Source organism: Sander lucioperca, chromosome 2 (genome assembly GCF_008315115.2).
Source record: "Sander lucioperca isolate FBNREF2018 chromosome 2, SLUC_FBN_1.2, whole genome shotgun sequence".
NCBI lineage: Eukaryota > Metazoa > Chordata > Actinopteri > Perciformes > Percidae > Sander > Sander lucioperca.
The window spans coordinates 36952126-36966920 of NC_050174.1; positions in this window are offsets into that span (position 1 = coordinate 36952126).

Consider the following 14795-nt stretch of genomic DNA (forward strand, 5'->3'; position numbering starts at 1 on the left):
TAGCTGACATGCACCCTTCCTCCTGTCCCCCCAAAACTCCCCCTTTCTTTAACATCCAAGATCTATCCACACATAGGGTTGTGTGGTTGCCATAGTTACTAAACCGAAAACTTTGGGTTGCTTCATTAAAATCCTCCAATGTATCACCACGTGCGCTCATGTACAATTTCACACCGTTAAATCCATGAAAACACACCAGCAGCAGACACACAACCTATCACCCACAAAAAATGTTCTGTCTCTTACAAAGGCACACACACACACACACACACACACACACCCTGAATTGCCAGAACTGTTTCCTACAAATAGCAGATGACCAGATTGTCTCATGCGCAGCATGGAAAGGATTTTATAAGAAATAACAAAAATGATAAAGCATATAGTATTTTAGTCTTGCAAAAAAAAAAACATCAACATCAAAAAGGACATTGTGTTTAGTTTCAGCTAGTGTGAGGCTAGTCTATATCCACGACGTTCCACTTCCGGGATTGCTCCGGTGCTGCCAGAAATTCCGCCGGATTTCACTCATTTTCAACCGAACCAGGAAAGAAAATGCCTCTGCACTCAATTTGGTAGACCTACAACCAATCAGAGCAACGGAGTATGTGACGTATGTTGAGCGACACATAGTTGTCAACAGACCTCAACTGCTAGCTACCGCTGATGTTAGCAACTAGCATGGATGTATTAAGAAAACTAGCCGATAGCCCCGGCAGTTTGGAAAACGCTAATGACGTTACATCCAGGTTACAGGCTTTACAGCATCCATACATCCATACATCCTTACATCCCTCGGATGTATCATAAGATAATACTATGGATGTATTACAGTTTTTCTTGATTGCTTTGACACAGCAGTCAACTCAAACTCCACATTTTTCAAAACAATTAACACACAGGCCGAATCAGTGGCACTCATGGTCAAAATGACACATTTTGTTTGCAAAAGGCTCTAACCGTGCCAAAACATTTAAAATATGCAACAAAAGAAAATTTTGCCTTCAAACAACACAACTTGCAAACAAGTGTATGAGCTCTTCCAATCAACCATTACACAGTGGACAACAAAATACAAAATACAACACTCGACTGCGAATCAGTGCACCATTTCTTGTCATTGTAGCCTATTACTCTACGTAGCTTTCATGCCAGTGACATTTGTTGACAAATTTGCCTTCTTGCAAAGAATTGGATCCAGAATCAGAAATGCTTTGATGCAAATTTTATTGATTCCACTGATTCTTATTTCAAACTGTGGCAGAAAACTGAAATACTGTAAATATTACACAAAATACATGTAAACCAAAATAAAATCTATTAGAGTATAAGAAATTAAGAAAATAAAAACGTATAAACATCTATTACTGTAGAGTATAAGAAATAGCCACTATTGAAACTCAGTCTCTTCTGTCTTAGACCTCTTCCATCCATGTTGGCAAAGAACAACACAGACGCTGCACCTTTAAGGCCTGCAGACTGATTGCTAATTGAAGATTTGTGTGAAGTAGTGTACAACAGCTGCTTCAGTGATTTCATACTTATGTAGGTAGTTTCTAATAGTTAGGAACATATGGTTTCTGTTTGGTTACCATAGCTAAAACAATGGAGTTTGGACTGCTTGAATGACATCTGTGTTAACTGTTCTGCAAAAGGGTTAACACATTTGCAAGAGGTGTCTTCTGCTCTGCTGAGACAGTGATGATGAAAATCGAGTGGATCCCAGTTTCTTTAAGCAGGTCAAAGCAATCAAGAAAAACTGTAATAGAACACATGGTGAATTACAACCATTAGATATATCCATTATTACAGCTACAGAACCTCGAGAGAACTGTCATATGAGCATGCGCAGTGCAGGGCGACGTGGGCGGGCGGCACATTTTTTATGTAGGGTGGTAGGGGAAGACTCATCCCTGATTGGCTCGCCCTGACATTCTTACCCTAACCATAATCAATCCCACTCCTCTTGCCTAAACCTAACCCTCCTCTTGCCTAAACCTAACCAACCCAACCAGAGCAGGCAGCGAGTACTAGCCATTAAGGGATTAGTTCCCTAATGAATATTCTTGCGCTTTCCCTACCATCCTGCAAAAAAAAATTTGCAGGCGGGCTCAGTCCCACGGGTCAATGCCTAGTTTAATAATTCTGGGTTTAGTTACTAGTGAATGTTAAAAATGTTAATTCATGATGTTTTAAACAAAGACCCTTAAGTGTTCAGGCTGGTAAGTTGATGTACCCACAAAAAGATATTATCCACTGAAATATAAAGTTTCTTTTGCCATGCAAAGTCTATGGGAAAAGTCTTTCTGGGTCAGAGGGGTGCAATTTCTAAGCCCACGGTTGCTTTAAGACATGGCGCTGTTCCTGGAGCCTTGATCTCAATTCTCCAGCAGCACCCATCTTTGTTGTAAACAAATTCATCCCGAGCGCTCTTTGGTGACGTGGTTGATTCCGTTACTGTTGATCATCTGTCCATCATCGTATAAAGCCCGCCCTAACAATTTGATTGGCCCGATCAGCTCTGGTTTGAGCATAGTTGCTCCACAACGGATCAAGTCCAGACTTGCCGAACTCAAATGTTGTGTGCGGGGCTAAATTTGGCTGGCATCCAGGCTAAGGATTTTGGTTAACCTTTTCTCAGATCTCTGCAGGGTAAATCCAGACAGCTAGCTAGACTATCCGTCCAATCTGAGTTTTCTGCTACACGACTAAAACAACCTTTGAACGTACACGTTCCACCAAAACAAGTTCCTTCCCGAGGCTATTTTGCAGAGGCACCGTTGTTCCGTCCGGCGCTTAGCTCCACCCAAGACGATTGTGATTGGTTTAAAAAGAATGCCAATAAACCAGAGCACGTTTTTCTCCCATCCCGGAATGCTGTGTGGACTCGCCGGACCGTCCTCCGCAGCGCTGTGGAGGAAGGTCTGGCAATGCGAGACTAGCGTGAGGCTGACAAACACCAAATTAATCAATACAATTAAAAGCATTAACTTATTTCCGTCAGTAACATTTTTCTGAGAGTCTTTTTAATTGGCTGTTTGATTATTGAAGTACTTTTTCTGGGGTTGTGTGGTGTCAGGCACAGATTTTAAAAAGTTACAGAAATAAAGAAATCAAAGAGCAAATCATGCCCCTGCAAAAGGAGATGTCATTAGCTAAAGGAATAACAAAATGCTTGAGAAAGTTGCTCAGTTAGTTTGCAATTTCCGAAAAAAATATGTCAAGACATTATTACTTTTTCATCTTGAAGTTGCTGATGGTTGAAGTGCCTCTTCTCCACAACTATAAAAAAGATTAAGAAATGCTTTGATTTTGAACCTTGAAGTGGAAAAAATGTGATATTATTGTTATAACCGTGTTTAAACACACAAATTGATCTTGTGGAACAAATTATTCATCTCATTCCGAATGCCAATTAATCCAACTTTCATAATTCCAGAATTTAGGTTACTTTCTAAGTCTGAGCTTTTAAATCATTGCACGTAAAATCTTCTCCACACAAAAAAATCCACTTGTCAGAACCTACTTAGCTTTGACTCAACATGAAAATCAGAGTGAGAAATCTTTGGACTCCAACATGTAGGCAAAACTGTGAACAAGTCAAATATAGGAAATTATTTAGTGTTTTCAGACTTAAAGCCTGATTGCAACCATTTTATTTTGCAAGTATAGAGCAGGGGTCTTCAAGCTTAAAGCCAAGGACACCTTAACTGAAAGAGAGAGATGGTGCAGAGACCCCTACTACATTGCAAAAGTTTTATTAAATTAAAATTAAAAAATTAAGTTGCGTATTAAACTGGGCCTGCAATAACATGTAGGGTGGCCTAAAGCCTTTATACATATCTTTTTTTGCATAGAATACTATGCCCATAAAATAATTGCTGGTATGATTTTATAAATCATGTTTTTTTTTTTTTTTTTAAGATTATTTTTTGGGCATTTTCAGCCTTTATTTTGATAGGACAGCAGAAGACATGAAAGGGGAGAGAGAGGGGGGAATGACATGCAGCAAAGGGCCACAGGTCGGAGTTGAACCCAGGCCCACTGCGCCGAGGAGTAAACCTCTATATATGGGCGCACACTCTACCAACTGAGCTATATATATATAAAAATCATGTTTTAATGTTAAACATACATGTGGCCAAGTGAATCCTTAGGATTAACGGTATCTGTGGATGGCTACCTAAGTGACTACCTTACCTTTAGGCCAGTACGCTTATCATCAATGTTTTTTTTTTTCCACAAATAGGCTGATTTATATTTGATAATAATATGTTGGATTCATGTTAACATGTTTTAATTTTCTTGGAAACTTTCAAAAAACTTAACAATAATTTAGTGGTCCCCCTGCAATAACTCTGAGGACCCCCTAGGGGTCCCGGACCCCTTGTTGAAGATCTCTGTTATAGAGTGTTACATGTACTGTATAGAATATGAAGAAGCATCCATGTCTCATTGTCCTCACTACACTTGTACTTAAAATTCAAGAGTGAACAAATTCTGCCAAAACTTGTTTTCCCCCTTGACATGGTGGTTATTGATTACATGACTAAGCATCCTTCTGAAATCAATTAGCAGCAGTAAAAGCAGCTGTTCAAGCAATGTTGCAGATGAGCTTTTAAAATAATTTCAGATCTTTATCAGCTTATATTGTGTACAGAAATAAATACATATATATTTAAATATATACAGTCAATAGATGCATAATTATGAACTCATTTTTCTGATCCATCGTCTATATTGTATATATTGTCTTTATTTGTGTTGAAGATCCTGGAGGAACAAGAAGTTTCCTACCTTCAACTCTGTGCACAGCGGGGTCAGAACTCTTCTAGTGTGAGATTTCCTCGTCATTTTCCTCTAGAGGACAAAAGCAGAGAGAGAGAGAGAGAGAGAGAGAGAGAGAGAGAGAGAAAAAAAGAAAAAGTAAGAACATATCTTTTGTACTTTATAAGTGTAAATGAGTTCCAAACTCTCAGCAGAAAGCAGACTGTCTACCCCCGAAAAATGCGCCCAGAAGCCATTTGTTCCAGCATCAATAACGACTCGTATTGATTTTAAATTGTTTTTTTTCCTCACTGAAAAAGATCAAATCTAGTAAAATTGCAAGAAAAATGTGTAGTGACATATCTTGGAAACTACTGTTCTCTCCTTGTGTGCTGCGGTTCTATCACTAATTAGCCTACTTTTTGATTGGTATGAAACGGTACACACTTCCTATCCCCTAAATGGGTGTGGCCTCATTTGAAAAGGGAAGTGAACGTCGTGTGGATCAAGGTTGTAAGCTTCGCTTCAGAACTTGAACCTCCTATGGCGCCATTTTGATGCTACCAAACGATCACCCAACGTTAGCATTCCATTGACTCCCATTCATTTTGATGTCACTTTGACAGCGAATAACTTTACATCTGAAGCGTTTAAAGACTTTTTTTGTCCATTTTTTATTTCTAAAGAAACACGACAATGTATAAAAGGCTCCATTACCTTGTATCTCATGTTATGGCTCCGTAGCAGACGTTTTTGTAAAAATAGGCTAACAATTGTGTCATAACCACGGGACTTACTGTCGCATAGTAGAGGAATTACTGTATAGTACAGGAGAAGCTCGCAGGCAGTTTCGACTTACCTGAGCTGTTTAAGTTTAATTACTAATGTTAACTAGCATTTTAGTCTTAGTTAACATTAGTCTATGTTATCTCCTTACATATACCTACGCTCTCCTTCTCTGCAAGATTGGGAATGATTGAGATTTCTCTTGGCACAGCTACCAGAAGACTTACAACTTTCAGACACGTTGCTCAAGTCACATTTACGTCGTCTCTCTCAGTTGGAGGCTGCACAGTAACGCTCAGCGCTCACCGGAAAAGTGCTTCTAATATCCTTCACTGGTCTCCGTCCAGAGCAACGGGATCTGTTGGTCCATTATATACTGTCTATGGTGTGGATGGATGAAAATTTATATTTGTATAATCGATATTTTATTTTGCTACGTTAGAAGTTACGCAGCTAAAAGACATATTTAGCATTACGAAAATTGGTTTTATTACCACGTTAACCAACGCTAGTTGACCTTAGCTTATCTGTGTCACAAGATCTCACGAGAGTTTGTTCCCTAACACAGAAACGGGCACGTTCAAACTCAAAACAGTGTGCACCGTTTTGCTACGGTTTCCTGGTTGAATGACATGTTTCCTCGGGTTGTGTCTCTTGTTTATTGGTTGTGTCACAGGTGATACCCAATCAGAAGAGACTTATCTGTAAACCCGTCGTAATAAAAGGCAGAGCGCTTGCGCACACAACAGGGTGTTAAACGCACCCCTACGTGATTGCTACGTTTTGGCTGGGCTGAACGTGGCCCAGGTCTCGAACAATTTTCTCCTGATTTGTCCATCTGAAAAATGCCATTTTGGTGTCAGAAGTTCAGGAGATATGTGGCTTGTGAAGAATGAGTCCTATATTCACTTTAGTGACTACGGGCCGAAAGAATCGGTCCAAATCTGTGTTCACTTCTCCCATTGGAATCAATACACTCAGGACCTGCCGCTAGTTTCCTAAAGAGGCGTGGCCGTGACGAAGCCCATGGACACAGATACAGGAAGTCACTCTGAGTAAGGGGCTGCAAAACAAGACATCTTGAAAGCAGCAATACCAGAGGCCATCAATCGTCCGGGGTTCCGAATATAGGCACATTTTGAACAGGCACTGCACTAGTAATGTTTGAATTTACAAATTTGTGGTTTTTAAGTCTGCAGACAATTAGTCATCATGCCATGTAGTTCTTGTACAAAGGATCTGTTGATTCTGTGGCCTTCATACTGTGCACCCTGCATAGGTCATTATACTGTGTTTATTACAATGTCAGTCTATTCATTTTTCTTAAAGGAAATCCAGGTTATATGAGGTTAAGACTTGAATGTTTTCAAGGCTGAAGTGAAGTGAAGTTTTGTTGGTTTGCCAGCCGGATTTTAATGATTTGACAAAACCTCCTCCTAAACTTTGCCCTTAGGGTTTTATCTCAAAACTTCATGAGGTGAAAAGGGGTTGAAAAGAGGATTAGCATTTAAGGCGGATTTGGTTCAGAAGGTAAGTATTCCAACCTCAGGTAATTGAAAATGCTACCAAGACAAGATTGTTTCCAATCACTGAGGAAGATAGCATACAGTAAGGAGGCAAACTGCAGAAGGTGGAACTAATTGCCAAATTGGCCACAGAAATACAGCTATTGTAAACACACAATAAATGTCTTTGTTTCAAACATTTTAGAGTTTTAAATAATTGAACACATTATAACCAGATGCTATGGTGCCAAAAATCAAAGAAAATGAGAAGACATCCTTAAAGTAGAAAACAGAAGGCAGTCTTTGGCATGCAAGGCTTTACTCTCTCCTCATTTGACTTATGAAAGCAAGTTTTTTTTTTTTTTTTTTTTTTTTTTTTTCCTAATTTGATTTCATGGTGATTTTTATTCATTTCTATGGTGCTGATGATTTGATTCCTGCCGCTACACGTCTCATCTCATCTCATTTTCTCATCTGTATACTGACAGGACAGAGGTGAAAATCCTGATTTATAACTGCAAATATTAATACGGCAGTGTTCACTAAAGGCAGAAGATAATGAACGAAAAAATGAAATTAATATTCGTTTTTTTTCTTAAACCTATAGTGCGTAGTTTCTGCCCCATGAGGAATTCTAAGTAATGACAACAACACTGTCAACACGTCCCCCCCTCCCTCCTCCACGCAGTTGCTAGTAGCCAAGGAGGACACGGAGGATTAAAAAAACTGGAAGAAAAATACCAGACTACTGTATACCTTCAAATCTGATCCATCCAGGAGCTCCATACCAAATAATCATCGGTATTAATGGCAGTCGGCAGGTGTGACAGACTCCACCACAGTTTCATTTTTCATTCATTTATTTATTTTTAAGGACAGCACACATTCATTAACATTTCTGTAAATGTGCCAGTGTTAGCCAGCCGGCTAATTTTCAACTGTAGTCCTTTGGCAAGATGTTATGAGAACCATCAATTGACTTGGTCAGTTGTTCCCAGATGTCAAGTCAGTATTAAAATACAATTTACAAAAGTTCATAAAACGTTAAATAAAAAAAACACAAAACAAAGAAACAAAAACGAGACACATTAAGGAGACAACAGCAACATGGAACAGGCCATGGAGATAAAAAACAGGAAAAAAAACATACACAAGGAAAAACACAAACAAGAACATTCACACAACTTCACAGATACAACATAAAACATCATCAGGCACTCCTAGCAACAGGCAGAATACATGGTGTGATGTACTACAGGTATTAAGAATTAAAAGTGTTCACGTCTGACTGCTCAAAAGACAGTCCTTAAGATGTTGGGAGAAAGTGTGTTCTTCTTATCTGATTTGGTACAGTGTTCCAGAAATGTGAAGCTCTTACAGAGAAGCATAGGTGACTAAAAACACTGGTCCTAAGAGGGACTACACAGTCCCCTCTTAGGGCAGATCTTGTAGCTCTACTGTTTTTTCTGTTTTATGAAAGCACAGAGTGGTGGTGGAGCCTTACCATTTAGAATTTTAAAAATCAGGCATGCGTCAGTGTGTTTTGTTATGTTTTCCCAGCTAAGGATTTTATACTTATCAAGAATATTGCAGTGATGATAAAAGTCTGAAAGAAGCCATGCTATGGAAGCAAAATAGCCCCAAAAACTCAAAACTGAAAAATTATGGTTTTGCCTGGAGTGTCTCCCCTTAAACAAGCAAATAAATGAAGGAACGTGGTGGTGGGGTGGTGATGGCACAGTGGACATGACACATGCCTTTGGTGCGGGAAACCCGGGTTCAATTCCCAATGCAATACATCAACCAATGTGTCCCTGAGCAAGACACTTAACCCCTATTTGCTGCAGAGGCGTGCATCCTCTGACATATCTAGCAATTGTAAGTCACTTTGGATAAAAGCGTCAGCTAAATGACATGTAATGAAAGTGTAGAGAATTCTGGATAGTCTTCAAACATGGAATGGTCTGATAAGTGGCTCATCTGAGTCTTTCCTCCAACTCTGAATTTATATTTTCATAATCAGAAATAACCACATTTATGCAAAAGGAAGAAAATAAACATCTCCCTAATTCTCATACCCATTTCCTCCCTTGAAACCAAACCAGCTGGATCATGTCATAAAAAAATGAACAATATGCCATTTTGTTAAATGTATATGCCTGCAGAATCTGTTAAAAGAGTACGAGGGCTGCTGTGTTTACCCCACAGATAATTAACCTCTGTCTCCTCTCATATCCTAACACACACTAATTACTGCTTCCTCTCTCTGTGCGACAGAAAGGTTGGGGATGCATTTTTAAGCAGGCTGATGCTATCAATAATTCACGCACAGCATCCACAGACAACATGTGTGTTTCTGTTTGCACGAATTGGTAAAGTTCTCTCAAGTGCGCCTGCGTTGTGCACCAGGTACATATTTACAGATAATACTCTATACTATTACCAGGGATGCACCGATCTGATCCTGATATCTGATATCGGGCCAATACTGGCTCAAATAGCTGGATCAGGTATCAGTGACAGTGGGGCTGATCTCTTCATTTCAATTCTATGTTTATATACTATACATCAGGGGTCTCCAACCTTTCTTCATCTAAGGGCTACTTTAAAATAATGAAAGTGGCCAAGAGCTCACTTTTAATATCGGGGTTATCTTGTGTCTCACTTTGTCAACCTATTGGCGAGCTACTGGAAACCTGCTACTTCTTGGAGACCCCTGCTATACATTATATACTGGAATTTGAATTTCTGTTTAAGTTTTGACTAATTTGTTGCTGCATTTAAAAAGGTTTACACACTATAATTGTTAGATCTGCTAATTCTGAAAAATGTTTGCCAAGTTGCTGCAGCACGATTCTAGCCTAGAAAGCTAGACGCACCCTAGCGGCAGCAAATGGAATTTGCAGCCAGGGTCAGTCTAGCAACTCTCTGTTGGCTTGTGAGCTGGAAAAACCAAATTCTGGTCAGGCCAATCACATTGTTGATAGAGTCGGTGGGCGGGCTTAACTTAAGGACGGCAGAGTTGCGATGGTTCCCTGCTACTTGAAAACAAAGAAGATGGCTGCTGCTGCTGGCGAACAGCGGTCTTTCCAATCGGTTTTGGCCGCGACTCTGGAAGACTTGGAGTTAAGCACTGAAGTCATTCTTAAAAAAGGAAGATGTGTTTAATCTATCAACTAGCGTTGCTCTGGTTGGCTATGAGTGCAGAGGGAATTTGAAAGACAACTGTTTATCCCGCCCCTTGGATTGAGCCCTGCCAATGGTGAGTTCCCAGACCCAACATCTTGATGTGGGTCTGGCTTGTCAGGCACGATTCATCATTTTAATAATAAAAAACAATTCAGTTCATTTATATCTGTGTATTTTTTTTGTTACATTTTGTTTTACAAAGTTAGGAAAGCAAAGTTTAAGTTAAGCCCGATGTTGCCTTACACATAAAATGTGTGATCCAGAGTCACTTCCACACAGTGAGGCGTACAGCTTATTAATTAAACACTAACGGATCGGTACTCGGTATCAGTTGATAGCTAAAGCCCAGGGATCGGTATAGGTTCTTCAAAATTTGGATTGGTGCATCTAGGGCTGCAACTAACAATTATTTTCATTGTTGATTAATATGTCAACTAGTTTCTATATTAATCAATTAGTTGTTTGGTCTGTAAAATGTCAGAAAATTTACATCGTCAAATGTCTTGTTTTGGCCACAACTCAAAGATATTCAGTTTACTGTCACAGAGAAGAGAAGAAACTAGAAAATATTCACATTTAAGAAACCGGAATCAGAGAATTTTTACTCAAACCATTTAATCATTTATCAAAATAGTTGTCAATTAATTTAATAGTTGACAATTATTTTAGCAAGTATTACTGGCCCAAGGAGAAAGAGATCTACAAGATCAACATTGCATCTACAATATGAACTGTGTGGGTTAACGTTGGCGATCATCCTGCAACTACGAAAATCAATAAACCCGTGATAAAATTAGAAACACGTTCTTTCTTATGTGGTTTTAACCTTTCCACAGCTGTCTGTAGTTCAGCTGGGAAACACTCAGCTAACTGACAAGCTGTATTAGTAAATGAGCCGAAAGCAGCCTCCTGCAGAGAGGTGTCACCCAAACTGTCCATATTGCTGCTGAAACTCCTCCACATATCACAGGCTGTTTGACAACAGTCTAAATGGCAGCAGGCAAACCTATGATAAACTCAATATGCTTACAAGATGATGCATTGGTAATATTTTTTCGAGGCATGTGTGCATGTATGTATCGGTTTGAAAGCACCCAAATCACAGTTTCTCTGAGGGGCTGTAGGGTTGGAGTCAGTGTGTGTGTGTTTGTGTGTATGTGTGTGTCACCCCCAGTGATTCAGACCCTTTGAACATCTCACCAAGGCAGGTTGCTAGGTGAAGCAGTTATGATGCCCCAAACCCCCCCACCCCAACACACACACACACACACACACACACACACACACACACACACACACACATACACACACACACACACACACAACACACACACACACACACACACACACACACACACACACACACACACACACACACACACTCAATATGCTTACAAGATGATGCATTGGTAATTGTTTTTTCGAGGGATGTGTGCATACGTATGTGTCGGTTTGAATGACTCTCTTGTGCTGGCTTTCTGTCCGAGCCCCACACGCACACACACGCACACACGCACACACACACACACACACACACACACACACACACACACACACACACACACACACACACACACTAATGAGGGACAAGAAGAGACGAGAAGTCACTAATCCCTGCATCATGGAGAAGAGGCCAAAGCATGTGCATGCTCACACATAATATAACACTCACAGCACCCGCTGCGGGAGAATTGACCATGGGTCGTGACCAAATCTTCCCTCTTCAGCAACTTTTGCATCGTAGAGATAGAACTCAGAGACTTTTACAACACAATTCATGGCCCTCTACTGTTATTTTGTAGTTGTCAAAGGTGTGATGGAGAAAACTATAAGCCGGTATAATATGACCGGTGATTACATGAATCTGCTGTCAAAGTCCAAAGAAAAGCAAAGATTTAAGAAAAGACACAAGTAAAAAGATGACCACTCTGTTTAGGGGACAGATAATCCCTCATAGGCTTGTTCTTGGGGAAATGGGCTAAATCCATGTTTTATGGATATGGATATTTATCAGGCTAACGGGGATCAGGCTATTGTGGATGATTTATACATAGAGAGCATATGGCTGCTTCAGTGTCCAACGGCCAACAGATGGAGGCGCAAAGCAAGAAAGAGAGGGAATATGGGGAGACTTCTATCATTTATTTAGCACCCCAGCAGCCGACCAATTCTCAGCATTGATCCGTTGAACTAGGGCTTAGATAATGCATTTTTTATCATCACCCTATAAAAATTCAAGACATGAACCCAAAAGTAACCAAATCACTGTGTCCTCGTTTCCACTACTCCCCCCCCCCCCATGGTTTATCAAACTTGTGCTCTCCATGTGTAAAAAAATCATTGTCATTGACTGTTTTATTATATTATTTATACTCGTAGCCCAAGCTTCATCTCAAGGAGCGCATTCAAATTCAAAATGGCCGGTGTCTTACCACTCTGAGGCTTCTTTTAGGAATCGCCTTCCTTCTCGCCTTCACTTCACTTGAGTCTTGAACTTCTGAATCCTCTGAGCAAAAGTCCTTCTTTGCTTTGAAAAAAAAAATAAAACTTTAAAACAGAAAAAGTGTAAAGCTGGGTTAATTTCACAACCAGATGAGGAAAGAGAGAGAAAAAAAAGCCAGATGATCGGAAGGAGAGAGAAATGGTGGCTGAGAGAGAAGATGGCTGGCTCCAGGAGTCAGAAGCCACAGGTGGGGAAGACGTCCCTCTGCTACTGGAGGCGTGTTGGAGAACAGAGCATGACGCAGCCTGTGTATGTGTATGTGTGTGTGACACTTTCAGTCTCTACTAAGACACATCTGTAGGTCCAGGAGAAACGCTGGGCCAAAGACGAGGTTTCAGATATTCCTTAATCATCCCGTTCAAGCCTCAACACCAAAACCAGCCAACATTTCCTTCAATTATATTCATCACAGGTACCCTAATAATAAAAACTCTTAGCCACTCTCTGATTTGGGTTTGCTGATTTGACAAAAATGCTTGTTATGTCTGTTTGAGCATGAAAAGTCAGAAAGAGGAAGACGATTCTTGTGTTGCACCTCTACTCTCTCATCTGGCCACCATGAAGATTAAATTAATGTCCGAGGTGATGACGATGAAGCAATGGCGTCCCCTTTTTCCTTTCAGTGACGCGCCACGTCTGCTCTGCTCTTCCTCATTGGTTGATCAGTCTGCGCCTTGCTTTGCTGTAATACTGTAAGTTTGCAAGGCCTTGTGTTTCAGCAGTGGCAGAGTGAAAGAGAATGAAAATCAGGGAGTTAGGGAAGACCTTTTCCTGGCAGGTGGAACGTCATCAACCAGAGCACCCGAATCACAGTTCCTCTGAGGGGCTGCAGGGTGGGAGTCAGTGTGTGCAGTGTGTGTGTGTGTGCAGTGTGTGTGTGTGTGTGTCACCCCCAGTGATTCAGACCCTTTGAGCATCTCACCAAGGCAGGTTGCTAGGTGAAGCAGTTATTAGACACACACACACACACACACACTGCACAGTTTGAAGGGAGGTGGGTTAATAACAGCAAATAAAGGTAAGTAAACAGCGGGTGGCTAACGAGTGCTAATTTAGTTCAGTGCTCTGCTATGAATTAATGAAGAGATCATTGGGATGCCACAGCAACAGAGGGGAGGAGCCGTCTTGGTGGACGACAGTGAGGGGCCCCTGTGATCATTTTAGGGCCCTGAGATGCCTCTCTGTTGTCTGGAAACATGAGCATGACATAATGTCTCATTTGGCTCACTGGTATCCATCCATAAGAAATCTACTTTTCTTTTATTTCACTCTTCAATATCTTTCAATTCAATTGTATTTATAGGGTCAGATCATAACAGAAGTTATCTCAGGACAGATAGAGTGAGAGAGAGATAGAGAGGGGTAGAGAGAGACAGAGATATATAGAATACAGAAATACTTTCCTCCCTTGACTTGTTTTTTAAAAATCAGTTTCTTGCACTTTCCCCCTCCTCTCCTCCTCCATCACTTTGTCCCTTCTGCCGCCATGGCCTGTCTGCGCCGATGCAGCTGCAAGATTGCAAAGTGGCTCATCCAATCGTGGTCTGTCACATCAGGTACAAACTGGTACTGATCAGGGCTTCATTCATTTCCACACCGCTCCATCGTGCAACTGTGAACACCTGCTGCATACACACATGTAATGTACATACACACCATGAAACTAAGCCTCCTCAAGCCTAAATTAACCCTATACATGCATGCTCAAATAAATCAGAGATGAGAGACAGGTCTAAGGAAAGAGTGTGTGAACAAGATAAAGCAATTAAGAGGGGCATAACCTCTCAGACAATAGGCCCACAGAAAAGCACAGCGTGGCAATTAGTAATCAATTGCCTTTGTGCGAGTAGCAGTGAGTGGGCACTTCTCTTCAACAAACTTGTAATTGCAAGTACTCCATGTACTGTAGGACACAAATAAGAAGGGACAATAATTGTGGAAAAGGAGCTAGATAATGATGAGAAGGAGGTTGAGGGGGAGGGAGAGAGGGAGGGAGAATAGCATGGACGGAAAAGTGAAGGAATAAAGAGGACATTAAAAGCTAG